The sequence below is a fragment of the Zeugodacus cucurbitae genome, chromosome 2 (assembly GCF_028554725.1).
Source record: "Zeugodacus cucurbitae isolate PBARC_wt_2022May chromosome 2, idZeuCucr1.2, whole genome shotgun sequence".
NCBI lineage: Eukaryota > Metazoa > Arthropoda > Insecta > Diptera > Tephritidae > Zeugodacus > Zeugodacus cucurbitae.
In genome coordinates this window covers 85,658,040-85,673,758 of record NC_071667.1, presented here as the reverse complement: position 1 = coordinate 85,673,758, position 15,719 = coordinate 85,658,040, and the positions used below count along the sequence as shown (strand labels likewise).

The window sequence follows — 15,719 nt, the reverse complement described above, 5'->3', positions numbered from 1 at the left end:
TTTGTACATACATACGAGTATATATTGGCTAGTGAACTAGCGCACCGCGGTCGACTACATTATTAGCCCATAATTGTATACAACAAATTCTAACATTGTATCCTAAGGTAATTTAAGGTAAATATATTTTATTGGTTTACTAGAGTCTGACGGCATTTTCTATAAAATGAGATACATATGTATATCAATACTTCTCTGAATCAGACAACTGATTGGCTTTTGGAAACCGCATTTCATACACCGTGGCTTATCAAACTTGATTAAATTTTAGATCTTTTTAAAGCATACCTTTATGGTCGAAAATTTCTAGTTTCGCTAAGCCTTTGTTCGTGCACCACTCATTTATTCATGCTCAAAAGTATGCTATCCTAAACTTTAATGCGTGCAGCAGAAGCAGAATATGCGTAACGCAGCTAATCCGCACCGCCTTGGGGTAGGCTTTTGGTGCCAAAGGCCACACTCAATGTGCACTTCTTTCATGCAATAAACTCGGGCCACTTACTGCAAATATTGCCGCAAGCGAAAATGCAGTTACAACAAACACAACCATATGACAAATAAGCGAAAAATATTGAGGGCAACAATAACAAGAAGGCATGATGTCCGCACTTTCTTACTTGATTCGCAACGCAAAATGTCATCATATATGTATGAAGTGGCGAATATCCCACGAAAACACGAGTTGGTTGGTCTATTTTTGTCAATTGTACCCGCTATTAACTAGTGCTTGCCGAAGGAGCGCATACCAACTTAAAATAGTACGCTCTCAGCGGATGCTCGTACGAAACTCAACTCTGTGTCATAGCATTTGGGGAAATTCTCAGTGGCAGACAGAAATATCCTTTCGCCGAGTAGCTATTCCGTTAGAGTTTTTAGCTTCGCTCGCTGCGTTCGGCGCTCGTGGCGCACACGCTTCGTGTTCGTACGGTCTTACGTTGGCTCGCAGCTGCTGGTTCGCCGTGTGTGCGCGACCATAAAATTTTTCGCCAAGCAGCGCTCAGTTTCGTATTCGTATTTGAACGTGTCGTTACGTCGTGTTCGCAGGGTACGCGTTTTGTAATTTGGAAAACAAAAGTGTGGCGCTAGCTGACGCACCAACAGTTCCTCTATGGAGATTTCCATTCATTCGTTCGATGGTTCGTTAATACCGTTATAAAAGTGAAAACTGTTAATTCAAAATAGAAAGAATAACAAATTTATAAGCACCTCGGGGTGTGTGGGTAAGAAGTTCCATGATATACTATGTGTAGTGCGATTTCGAGTTCCGCGTAACGGTATGTCGTGGGCGTAGTGTTTAATAATTACTGTAAATAACAGAGATCATACGTAATTCAAAGTAATTCAATATAATTGCTTGATTTCAGTGCAAAAATAGAAAACAGAAAAACGGTTGATTGTCAAGTAAAGAAAGAGAATTAAGATTACTTCCAAAATATTGAAATATTTACAACTTTTGAAGTGAGGAGGTGAGGCTAACGGTTATGAAGACTATTATTTAAGTTTACATAAGTACCAGTACAAGTATCTTATAGTCAAAACAAGCTTCCGTTCCAAAATTGCTTAAGGTTTAGTCTAAAGTTGCAGTGGTCCCGGCTCTACTTAAGTTTCGACGTACTTTATCCGTGCTATTGTCATACTAACCGTAAATAACTGGTCATTTGCAAGCGATAATGAAGTACCGTCATTAAAGACAAGCTTTGTTAGATCTAGTCGTAAACAAGACTTATTAGTTGCTAGTTTAATGACTATTTCAATGAATTTGGAAGCAGAGACTGGCATATTTTGAGGAAAAATGGCACAATATAACAACAACTGTTAGTGAACAGTAAAAATAACGGTTTAACCAGTTGCCAGCTACGTCCTTCAACTTTCGCAAGCAGCAGAATTGCTCCACTGGCGCAACTTAACAAAACAATAGTCTAATAGGCATAAACTTGTGCATAGCTGTAAATGTAAAAACTTTAACGGTACATATGTGGCGGCGTGCATGACAAGTGTTAACGCGCACATAAACAAATGTTGAGTTGTACGTCTGCGTGTGTGTGAGTGAAGGAAGGCATGCGTAAGTGTGTCAGTGGGCTTGCGAGTATTTATATAAGCAGCGCATAGTTCATCCTCGACGACTTCGCGTAATCGCGTTTCAACGCCACATTCCGCGCTTCGCTGACTGACTGCCGCGCGCATAACAAAGAATAAAATAATTATACATGCATGCCTGTCTGTGTGTGTGTGCGTGTGTGCGTATGAGTAATTGTGCAATCTCATATTATTATATTTATGTGCACATTTCAGCACGCATGCAGCACGAATGTTAATGAAATGAAATCATTGCTGGTAATTGCTATGGAGAAATGCCGGAGAAGAATGAGCTAAAGGTATGCAACAACAAAAATCAAATAAAAACAATAAAAAGCTGCAAAAGTAAAACAAGAAATAATAATAAAATTTGAAATAAAATTTAATAAAATAAAAAAATCAATTCCATTGTGTTGCTGAAAGTGCGCACGTCATTCAGCGACTCGCGCGCGTTTCACAGTGTTATCGCGTGTGCGTGTTGCATATCCACAGGCGCAAAGCGTGCAATAAATTCGCATACTTGTGCTCGCACTTGTCTGTCTCACTTGTGTACATCATATAAAGCCAAAATTGTGTCAGTGTCATACGCAACAATGAAAACAACAAGAGCAACAACAGCAGCGCACCATTATTGTGATATATGAGCAGAGCAACGCGTAAACCCCAATGCCAGCTGAAGCAACACACCATCCATTGACAGCATCAACCTATCAGCAACATCCTTAATGTATGTATGTATGTATGAACGCGTTCTTCTTTATTACTCTAGGTCGTGCCGCAGCCGCAACTACTTAAGTTGCAGCGAATAAATATGAGCGCGTCGCCATTATTCCTTGCGCGCTTTGTTACTTTCCATTGCCTGCACATCTTCGAATCATCAGCGCCGACATCTTGAGCGTAATATTCGCATTACGCGCGCATGTGAGCGTATGACGCACAAAGACGCGGCTCGAAAGCGCGGCTCTGTTGCCAGCATTAGAGTGCGTCTGTGGTGGCGCGCTAGGCGCTAGGACGCACCGCTGTGCACATGCTAGAATGCACACTCGCATTATAGCGCGCCGCTCCGCGCGTGTAGCCGTGCAAATTTCACACAGCGCAATCAAAGCGCCACTATTGTTGTAATTTTTTCTGTGCATTTTGTATACAAAGTAGCGCCAGCTCCAGCCACGGTTCGCTGGCTCGCTGCCTGGCAAGGTCGTTTGCGCCCCAGTAAAGCACACTGTGGCGGTGTAATTGCGATTGTCAGCTGTTGGGTCGCCTCGTGTGGCGTCGGCAGCAACCGCAAGCGTTTAATCACCGTTTGATGAACTGCTGCTGTTGGTAGCGCTGGTAAGTCGCCGCGAATAAATATACTCATCTACATGTGTTCGAAAGTTTTTACATCCTGTTGGTGCGCGCTCTTGCTGGCAACCCCATGCGCGTTAGTTAATTGTTTTCTCTTGTTTGTTGGATAGAGGGCGCTAAAAAATTGATTTGCAGGGCGCGCAAAAAAGTTGTCAATGATTAATTGCTCGCTTTTTTGGCTCAAAAACTCAACAACATTGCATACATATTTCCGCATTAATGCTTGCCTGTGTTGTTTTCAAGCTTAAATAATGGATGCTAGGGGTTTTTGGGGGTTAAAACGAGTTTGCACTTTAAAAGTCTGGATTTAAATATTGATATCAAGCAAGTTTTTCCAAAAATGATTTTTATTATTCACTATAGTTGCTAAAGAGAACACCGATCTACCTTCAAAAGAAATTCCTCAAGTTTGAAGAACTAGCGATCCTGTTCTCGCGAGGTCTGAGAGCAAGAAATAATACGGCAGATGCCGAATATTTTTGATGCTGGTTTCATAAAACTTTGCCATCGTTTTCTTTCATTTGAGACGTAGGGCTATATCTGAATTGTGAGCTTGACTTGATTTAGCAATTATCCAATAATGACTTGGCATTTGGCATACTAGATATTGGTTTTTGAATTTTGGATGATTGAATTATTCAATCCTAATACTAAGGTTAGATTTGGTTATCACTTTCTAATTGGAATTGACTTATTAAGGACGCCTCCACTACATTTTTATTTTAATTCTCTTCGGAAAGAACAAGAGAATACAAAATCGATTTTTTTTCATAAGCTTGAATAGCGTAGAAGCACACAAAATTAAAATCGAATTTAAGTCTTGAATTTGAAAGATTATCGAATATTTATACTTGCACCTCATGTGTGGTTGTTGTCCATAATGGGTAAATGCTGATTCTAAGAGAGAGTCATTTTGATACAAGTAATATGTAAATACAGTAAATACTTTTATTCCCACATTTTAATTAATATGATCGTACTATTAAACATGATCGTACTCGTATTAAACATGGGTAAGATTTATTTCCCCTTTGAGCAACTCTGTAAAATCACTAAGAGGAAATTGAATACATCAACAGTGAGATGCCTTTATTATTCTACCTTCACTGCAGTGACTCTAAGGCCTCAATACTTTTAAGTCTGTTCTATAGTGAATTTGTTTGAGACTTTTTCTTTATAATGGCTCTAAAAACCATTCTGCTCTTAAAATTCAAAATTAAATATAAAAGATTTATCCATAGTGGGAAATCCGTAATAATTTTTTTTCAATTAACCGATTAGAAACGATCCATTAGTTCCATGCATTTGATCATCGAGTATTAGAGACGCATCATTCATTTTATAATATTAAATTTCTGTAGAAAAACATGAAATTAACTTGCATTAGTTAATCTAATTTTTCATTTTTTGATAATTTTTATAATAATTTCACACGTATTTTGTGCGCTTATCCCTGTTGTAAGCCGATTATTTAATGCAGCGACACAGTGCTTATTTCATGTGTTGCGGATGAAAGGCGATGAAAGTGACAGGCAAAAAATAGAGAGATTCGTGCGAATGGCACGCTTAAATCAACAAGCATTGAATGCCGCACTAAATTATGTGAAATGAGATTTTGTGTTTCGAAATAAAAGCGGATTTGCATGTGAAACAAGGTAAATGCACAAAACCGAAAAATAAAAGGGTAGATGCTGCCAACTTAAAAGCCAAAGGCCAAAGACAAATTTTTGAGTGCTGCGGATGAAGGAAAAAATAACATTTGCACGCGCGTGTGTCTTTGGGAAAAGTGAGTAAATCACAAAAGCGAATTTCACGTTCCTACGCGCATGAGGAGCAATTGAGGGAAGCCAACCTGGCAGCAGCAAAGCTCGAATGCGCTTGCATGCCTTCGTGTGTGTGTGTTTGGGTATGCATTGGCGGAAGCTAGGCAAGCGCTTGAGCTGATGCTCTAGTCTAGCGCCATGTACATGTGCGGTTTTATGGTTTTTGCTTTATCTGCGTTCGCTTTTATTTTCTTTGAATATTTTGTATTATTTTTGCCGCTTTTGAGGAAATTTCCCCCAATGAAAAAGTGTAATTTTATGCGAAAATTTGCACTCTGCACCAGGTACAAGCAGCGCGCAGCGCATCCCAGAAAACGCCGTGTGTGGCGGGTGCTGGCGTAAGAATAATAATTCAAACGCTAGAATTACCTCAACATAACCGTAAATGTGCGCTCGAAATGGTTATAGCACTCGCTGTTTTCCTTGCTTCCCTTCTACTATTTAAATTCATTTTTTTTTCATTGTATTTGCATTTGCAATTTGCATACAAACCCGGAAAAATGCCTTGGCGCAGCTTTCGCTGAGAAACTATTGTTATGCTTAATTCTTGTAAGCCGAAAGTTGGATAAAACTCCGTTGTTGTTGTTGCTCGTGTAGTCTTAATTCAGCGGCGCTACATACATATGTAGTTAGCTTTTAATATTTTGTACTCATATGTTCTGACAATTATGGCGCCTGCTGTGCGAGAATGAAATGAAAGAATTTAATATAATATTATTAAGACGAATTTCGCTAAAGATGTCGCCTAAATATCTCAGAATTATCGCTGTAATAGTGTTGGAAAATAAACAATGTTTTTGAGAAAGTTGCTACGAAAAACATCTGTGCTTTTCAGCATTCTCAACGACAAATAACACTGGATGGAAGGATGATCTGAATATCTGTATAGTGAGTATGATTATAGGAGGAAGAAGGACGTGGTTTCATTCCGTGTTTCAAACTGAGTTCAACTAGTAGTGGAGAGAAATGACTGGATTGCTTTTGAGGAATTGGTCAAAACTCTTCGCAGGGATCAAGTAAAAAAATATGGAAGCAGTTTTAGCATATTTATGGTCCCAGATTTGGTAAATATAGAATTGAATTCCAGATATTTTTTGAGGGAGATATTAGGTTAAAAATCTGTGGAATAGGTTTTCAAGTTTTCAAGCCTTGATATAAGTTGCTTTTCTAAAGAGTCATTCTCACCCTTTGACGTTCAAAAATATTCTCTTTAAACTCATCGGTGTTGTTTTTCCGCATTCCGCCAGGGTGCTTAGGTGTTGCTGCATAAACCATACATAAAGTCATATGACAACAGAGCAAATCTTATTCGCGCAACAACAAAAAAAGGTTCATGCTGCTGAAGGAATATAGAATAATAAATCCGCAAACACGTTGTGATAACTTAAAGTCAACTAAGTGGGTTTTCATATGCATATGAGTTGGCTTAAAATATGCCATTGCTTTGGAATGTGAGCGCACCTTCTATGCTAGCTTGCAACTGTGAGGCGGTGGGATTTATCTACAGTTATATGTACGAGTACGTATGTAACCCTCTTTCCACAGCTCGGAGTTATTGCGGAAAATGAAGAAACAAAATGAAATCTACCGAAACCATAACAACGAATTTGAATGCGAATAAAATGTAAGAGAAGAATTTCAACAGTTTTATAGTCGGTGTATGTGGAAGTCGCAATATATAGGGTGAGAAGTGGAGATGCCAGAATAAAATATATATTTTTTTTATTTTTTGAACTTTTTCAAGTATGCTAAATTTTCTGGAAAGCTAAATAATATCGCTGTGTATAAGCAATTTTTTAGTTTTAATAATCAGAATAATCTTACTGTCGTCTGCTCTCCATTACTCTTTGAGCCTATTTCCATTCATAATCTTCGAGATGGTGCCTTATTTTGGCTAGAGGAGATTTGCTCTGTTTTCTGAGGTCTGTTGACAGAGGTACCTTCCACACTTCGAGTTGCTTTGAAGCACCCTGTATGTGAGAGTAAAATTGAAATAAGATAATAAAAAGACGTAAATAGCTTATGGCAGTGGAATGGGAAAATAATGCGAAATGCGAGTAGTTTTCAACGGCATTTACATTTACAAAAACACACCTGTTTATGCCGAGAAGAAATTCGTAGTTCCAGCAAATGCAGAAATGCTAAGCAAAAAGTGGCATAACTCCATTTCGAATTTGTATGCCTCGGGCGCACAAATAGAATAATTCGCAAAAAGCGAGATAATAAATGCGTTGAAGGGAAAGTGCTTAGCACTGTAGCATATTATGGGAAACAATAAGTTTTTGCGATCTTTTCGGCTATTTAGAAGAAAGTTATTACATTTAGAAAATGTTTGTGGTATGTCTCTAGTGTCTCTAGTCCAATGCTGTTTGCTGTCTTCATGATATTTTATTACAGCATGAAAAATGCTGACTTCAACGCTCTGCAGTTTCTATTTCTATTCTATATATTTACAGTTGCGAATATGTTCGAGAAAAGGTAGCAAGTCAGCTCGACGGCTGCTGGGGAAGTGACACACTAATTTTTCTTATTTCAAACGGTATTTCTTTGCTGACATTTGCCACAACGATTTCGATTTCATTGATTGCCAGCTGTTGTCAGTGGCAGATGTGCCATCTACAGTGGAGCACACAGAGAGGGCGGTAAATAGTAAGAGATGCTGCCGGGAAGCGGTAAGAGAGAGAGAGAGGAAGAGGAAGAGCAGAAATGAAAATGCAGCGGAAGCGGATGTGACAAATTTTGCAATACTGCCTTAGTGGCATAGAGACATAGAGACATAGCATAGAGCGAGTGACTGGCAGGAAGACAGACATTTGGCAGCAAATGCATAGCACATAGACGAAACTGTCTCTGGCTGTGTATTGGTGTATGTATGTAGGTGCGTGTACACAAAGGTGAATACATAGCTGCGGGATTATTTCGTGATATTTGTCTATGCGTGCTGACAGCCACAATTGCGACGAGCTTTGTATGTAAGCGCAAAGAATTCGGATTGAAAATCATGAAAATCAGAAAAGCATCGCCTGACGCCCCGCATGAGAGGCTGCGTGCGTGTGTTTGTGTTAATGTTTGTGTAAGCAATCAAGCGTTGCAACACTAACAGCTGCTGTGCAACCAACAACGCACGCAGCTGTACCAACACACACAATCGTATATATATACACATGTTGTATGTGTGTTTGGTAACATTTGCTCCATGCGAGGAGCTGTGCGCTCGCTTTATGATATTTAAAATGATTTTTGCTCGCATTTTTCCGGCTCGACTTCCGTTTGCCACAATTTAATGACGAAACAGGATCACACAACTGTGCCAGCAATAACAACAGCAACAGCAACAATAACTGGGCCAGCAGCAGCAACAGCGGAATCGGTGGGGCAACGGCAGACAAACGCATATGTGCCAAGCGACGAACACACACAATCGCACATATTTGTACACAACAAACAGCGCAAATGTGCTCTACATTTTGTTGGCTTTATGGTTACGATAATGTGCGCCAATGACAACAGCAACAACAACACCACCTACTACAACGGCATGCCACATGAAATGGAGGCGGCAACAGTGTTGCTGATAAAGTGTGCCCAGCAGCAGGGTTTACAGTTATACGAACACACCGACAAATAAATACTCATATATGTTGTTGTTGTTGTTGCTGTTTGTATGCAGTAACAGCATGGTGCTGCTGCAGCCAAGAATAAAGGAAGGAAAAGCAATAATGCAAACGCATTCTCATTCGGTCGCTGGTATTGAGTTGCATATTGTCAGGCGCTTTTGCACGCCCGCATGCCGGGCCCGTTGCTGTGCTGTACGTTTGTGTGTTTCTGCCTGTGCGAATGTGCCGTTAGTTTCTATGTTTATTTGTGTGGGTCAATACAGGTTGATATGTTGGTTTACTCGCTGTTTCGGTTAGCCTGGCAATGCAGCATAAAATGCGCCACATGAGCTTCTGAATTGCCCACATATTTACATACATTTATAAACGTATAGTGCTAAAATTCTTTATAAGTGTTTCACAGAAGTACCAAACTTCAGAATAATATCGTTGTTTTGTGTTTAAAATGCATTATCCAGTGGAATGATCTAATTCGACCTTTTGTAGTTATTTAAACTTTCTAATAGTTCTTTCCAAACCCCGTATCTGTATATATTTATTGTAATGTAAAATAATTATTTTTTGTTAATTTTCTATAAGAAAATTGTTGAAAGATAGCCGGGATAAAGACAATTCAGATTAGAAGGAAAGAAAGCTAAGCAATAGAAGAAGACATTTTCTATAAGTTTTCAATGCTTTTTAGATGTTATATAATATGTTACTTTGATGTTATTCGAAAAGTCTTCAAATGGTCGTCACTATCTCTGGAAGATGATTCGAGCTATTCGTAGTGTATCTGTATCTGTATATTTCTAGTATTAATTCCACTTGTATGTATGTATGTTATTGGCGTTCAACCGTTTAGCCGGTTATAGCCGAATCGATGAGAGCGCGCCACTCTTCTCTTTCCTTCGCAGTTCGGCGCCAGTTGGAGATTCCAAGTGTAACCAGGTCGCTCTCCACCTGGTCCCTACTGCATCGAACACTTTCAGAGCTGGAGTGTTTTCGTCCATTCGGACAACATGACCTAGCCAGCGTAGCCGCTGTCTTTTCATTCGCTGAACTATGTCAATATCGTCGTATAATTCGTACAGCTCATCGTTCCATCGTCTGCGGTATTCGCCGTTGCTAATGTTCTGAGGACCATACATCCACTTATAGACATTATATCGAACGCTTTACTCACTACAATGGAAACCAAAGGTTCTTCTGGTGTTAGGAACTCTAATCATCATTGCTTAGTTTGAATTATTATATGCGCATTAATATCTTTATTTACATAATTTGATACATATGCATTCCGAGTTTTCTGATTTTCTTTCCTCTTTGAAAACAAAGTTTTTCGCAAATCGTGTTTAAAAAGTTGAGTGACAATAGAGCTACTCAGGATCGAGATTTACTCGAATTTAAAAAGAGAAAATTTGTTGAAGCCGTGAAACCTTTGTAATCTTAACTAATTTGATTACATATCTGCTGGTGTCTTTTAAATTAAATAGTACAATTTTAGTTTTTTTTTTATATAAATATTATTTTTTTAACATTTAAGGACTGAATGAATATGGTTATACGAATTACAATAGAAAATAGCAATTCACTTTGCGTTGTTTCAATTTGAGTCGCGATATTTTGGAATGTATGTGCCTAAGACGCACTAAGTCGCGAACTGAGTTAAAAATTCTAATTTTTTTAAAATAATTTCTGAAAAATATTTCGATTTGAAAACATATGTAAATCGCCGAACATTTTCTAAAGAAATCAAACATATTTTTGAACAATATCGGTATATACTGAAGTTCGATAATTCAACGCATGGCTTTTGCTGATCAACGAATTCACATATTTTTTTCGCTCTATCTATCAGTAACTGCTGCCATAAGCAATTAAGAAAAATTTGTCAAAAAGTTTTAACGCCGACCACACTGCGACGCAGCGACCGCAATGCGCAAAAGCTGGACCAAATGCATTCGGCAATGGCATTTGCCTATTTGCTTAAAAAATAATGTAACAACAAGCACACAACTGAGACATAAAAAAGAGAGACCATCAAATGAAATGAAAAAAAATGTTGTTCGAAATAAAAATAATGAAAACAATGAAATTGTAAAACATACTGCAAATAATAATATGAGCGACAACCGAGCTCACACAGGCGACGAACAAAAAAACTCACTCAAAACACATGCTTTTGCACGAACAATAAACAATTGCTGCGTTTCTGCGCCAAGTGCTACATTCCGCAACTTTACTCGGCGCTTCTGAATTTGCGGAATTTGTGTGTTTTTAATTTTTAAGCAAACACAAACAAGAAATCAACACAAATGGCCATAAAAAATTCAGGTCAAAGCAAAGAGCTGCAAGGAGGTGTGCAAAATGGCGGCCACGGAGTGATAAGGGCGCTGCGGCAGCGCCGGAGGGGCGGCGAAGTGAGAACACGCTGCCAAAAGCGGAGCACCAGTGTAAACTACAAAAGCAACAACAACAAGTATCACATAGAGCAAAGCAAAGCGACGACGACGGAGCAGTGGCTCGCAGCCGTGAATTTCCTTGCAAAGCATATTTGCATGGAAAATGTGTCAGTGCGAGTATGTTGGCCGCCATCAGGCCATACTCATGTGTGTGCTAGAAAGCCCTCAAATGAATGCATTAAAAGCTAGTGTGGCACAAGTTAGCATATACGTATGTAACGGTACGCACACAAGTGCCACTGCTGCACAGCAGTCCATTCTCGCTCTCAAACTCTGTTAAATTTCTTCACTTCATTCGCTGGCGCATAAAAAATGAAAATAGAGCAAATAAAAAATGGTAAAATGCAGAGCACAAAGGAGAAGGCGGAAGAGAATGGCGCAAAAGTGAAAACAATATCTAGACAGAGGAAAAAAAGTGAGGCACCAGCAACACAACGGTGCGTTCAGTAGCGGCGACGGCGACAACAGCTGCGCCAACAAAACGCTTGCTGTCAGCCTTTGTAAGACAGCGCTGGGAATTTCCCGTTACAGTTTACAGGCGCGCTACTGAGCGCCCCTACGTGTGTGTTACTAGAGGCGCCACACACGCATAGCTGATACTTTATTGCGCTTCCTTTATTTAGCCGCTCGCCGTTAAAGCAACAGTAATGCACTGCTGTAACAATACTGAGAAAAAAATAATAACGAAAATAGCAACAAAATGCTTCACTTACGCTGGCTTTTTTAACTCACCACAAAAACAAAAGCAAAAAGGAGAACAACAACAACAATGTGTGCGTCACGGTCGCGGCCCCATTTTCACTTCAACTTTGGCCAGCGGCATCGTCGAACAGTATCTGCATATTAAAAGCCACCACTCACCGCCTCACGCCGCACCGCTTGCCGCATCGACTTGCGCTCCGCTTTCACGCAAAGTGAATTGAAAAAGTTCAGCTCAGCCGAAGCTGAACGAAAGTGTGCAAAAATGATGGTATCCTTTTATCCATATGTAGCTCACACACACACTCAATCACATATATATATAAATAATCGATGGCTTACACATATGTATGTGTGTGTGTGCGCTTGCAGTTAACGGTATGCTGCTCGTGCAATTTGCCGATATTGGATTACTTATACAGATATGTATAGATGTATGTGATGCTGGTGAAGTGCTGCTTCCGCATATTCACTTGCGTACTAATTGATTTAGCTTAAAAGAGAGATATTGGAAAGTGGAAGGCACAGATTTATTCCTTCGGAAGTGATTTTCAGTTGAGTAACATGTAAAAGCTTCGGGAGTAAGAAACGAAATCGAATGAGCTTTGGTATGTAAATGGAATTTTTAATTACAAAAATGAAATCATGGAGAAAACCATTGATGATTGTATGAAAACATAAATGCATCAGTTGCTGTAGTTGTTGTAGTTGTGCGCTCACTGTATCAAACGGTAACTAAATACTTTTACTGGATTAATATAATCGGACTTGTAGATCCGAAGCTGTTTGCTTTGAAATATGTGAGAATTGTAAACATATGTAAAGCTGTTTTGGAAATGATTTTCAACATACACGCAGACTCACCAATGTAAAGTGCCGTTAATAAACTGTTTTTCAATAGTTTTGGTGAAATTCACAGAGAGAGCAATACTATTTCTTTACAATTTTATATGGTTTATTTAGCCGATTGTGGCATTTGATTTGGATATGTAATATAATTTTTTACAGTTATACACATATTTATGTTTTAAAGTAATTTTTTTTAAATATTTTGTAGATTTATTAATTGAAAACCATAATTGAGCCACAAGTTCCAGTACTTAAAAATTTATTCATCAAGGAAGCTTCTTACACCACCACTCAATCTTTACATGCTTGTATTCACGACTCGTCCTGGTTTTCTGCATGTGACGCACACATTTACACCAAAGCAAACGCCCACGAACTCGGGCAAACCCTTGCCTCTGCTTTTGCAAAATCATTCAGACTTTGTTTACGTGCATAATATCGGATATTTTCTGTGCACTGTTTAGCCTCTTTGTTTGTGTTTTGTTATTAAATATTTTCACAGACTGTGAGCTCGCTCGCCTCTTGCGTCAAGTGTTTGCTGGGTCAATTGCACATTCGTTCCATTCAGCATTCACCATTCACCGATGCGGGCCGAGCCGCTTCATTTTTATTATTATTTCTTGCTATTGTTGTTGCTGTCATGGCATGCGTTATTGCTTGTTTCTCGGCAACCCTTTTTTCGCCATTCAATCTGCGTCGTGCCGCTCGCATTTGTGCCTTCGTTGCGGCCACTCTTTACAGATCATTGACCGTAAGTGTTTGCCATTTGAAACCCAAGTGGTCGGCTGGTTAGTTGCTATTCTGCTTTCCTTCCTTATTCCCACATATAGTGCTGCAGCATGTGTGTATGTATGTATGCTCCGATTTTCTCGAGGGTGCACGCGTGTAATCAAAGCTCTAACCGGAAAATTATGAAAATTTGTTGGCTGATCACAGATTAGTCGAGCGGATTGTAGGGCTTGCCCACCCACGAAACCACATGTCTAAACACTTACACATGTGTATTGCCTGGAAAATCTCTTAATCCAAGGAATAAAAAGCAAATTTAAATTAATGCAGGCATTATTGTTATTGTTCTTGCTTAAAGCGTTCTAGTAGTTGGGTTCTAAGGGCGTTTGAGGAATAAGAAGAAAAAATTTAATTTTCTAACTACTACTACAAAGCCAACAAAAGAAAGGTTTTAATAGTTACAGAATATATCGGTTTTGGCAAAAGAGAAATTATTTGTGAGAGTATGGATGAGAGACTTCAGTGCTAATCATAATATTCCTGTAATAACTTCTTTGAAATCAAAATTTCATTATAAAATTTTTATATCCAGAACTGGCCCCTATATAAATGAAGGCCATAGTTTCTTAACCTGAGTACTTGGCTTTGATCAGGTGTTGTTTCTTAATTGGCTGGTAAAATTTTGGTAGAGACCTGGTTCGGATTGAGAAGAGATTTTTCAAAAGCGCGGAAGGAAGTTTTATGCATACATATATCTGGTAAATTGCATATATAATCCAAGGATTGTTCCTTCCAACAACCGACACGAGGGGTAATCAACATATTATCGGAATTTGCTTGACCATGAAAGACACATTCGATTTTTAAGTGTCCTGATTTCGACTCCGTCCTACTGCCGAAAATAGATTTATGTACTGAGATTGAGTCAGTTGAGATTTAGAGAGCGATATTTATTGAGAAAATGTAACAATTTTTTGAAATATTAAAATAAAAACATTAATCTGAAGCTTGCATACTTAATCGCAACAACATTTTGAGTTCTTTGATTGAGTACCTTTTTTGAAGTATATGTTATTGAAGAGATACGAAATGGCAAACCGCCATTTAGATGGGTTAAGTATGCACTTAATATGGGTCAACAGTCTGTCCTTGTCAGTTTTTTTGAAATATGTGGAGTGCTGTAGATATGGCAAGCGCGAGCAGAGAGAAACAGCAACAAGCTGATAAAAGTAGTTTAAAGACAGACGTCGATTACGGTTTGGAAAGGGAAATTATGCAAATCAGGCCAACGATGACGAGCAGTAATTATCAAAAATAAAAATGAAAAATAATAAAAATAGGTTCAATGCTTTCCGATACTTAGAAGCGCAAATAAAGACCCCGCAACACAGTGACAAGAAGGTGGAAAAGTGAAAAGGTGAAAGAACGCTTTGACAGGCGCATTAAATTGATTCGGCATTATAAAGGTATGTTTTCCCCGCTTTGCTTTCATGCCGCGAAAATTTGTTTCTTCTTCTGAAAGGCAGCTTCAGAGCGGCGTATCATTTGCGTTAATGGACACTCACCTTGTTTCGCTGCAAAAAAAGAAAACTGTGGACTTCACAGAAGCAGTTGGAAAGCATTGAATTTCAATTCTTTTGATTTTGTGTTTTTAATTGAATAGAGTTTAATAATAATATCTTCTAATTACGCGCACAAAAGGATGTCACATTTTGTAATTTGCATATAAAGCAAAAGGCGACTCGCTGGCGTAATGAAAATGACGAAAACTTATAAAAAGAATTGATGCGGTGCTTTTTGAAAATTAAGCGAACCGAAAAGTAATAAGGGTCATTAACTGACAGGCTACACAGGTGAATACTCCGCTGGAAGAGGAAGCACAAATGCTTTCAAAGAAATTTAAATTCCACAGAAACTTCTCGCGAGTCAGTCAAAGTTCAATGAACTGAGAAAAAAAGCAAGTTTTATAAAATGCGGGGCTTTTTCAAAAGAGCTTTGAATATTATAACAAAAAATTATAACAAAAACATATAATAAACAAATTATATCAAGATACTTAAGTCTAAAATTCAATAACAGTACTTTAACAGGTGTCTTCTGCATTTAAATTTTTCATTTCAGCTTTGAGACAAGTGAAA

General features: G+C 38.6%; 1 protein-coding gene across 2 annotated transcripts in view; it reads left to right on the top strand.

The window, feature by feature from the left end:
• The first annotated feature begins 848 nt into the window (after positions 1-848).
• LOC105220719 (uncharacterized) overlaps positions 849-15,719 on the top strand; it is a 159,874-nt gene continuing 145,003 nt past the window's right edge. For both annotated transcript variants that reach the window (XM_054226050.1, XM_054226049.1), the window contains exon 1: positions 849-2,803. The gene's annotated coding sequence lies outside the window, so the exon portion shown is untranslated. The remainder of the gene's footprint in view (positions 2,804-15,719) is intronic.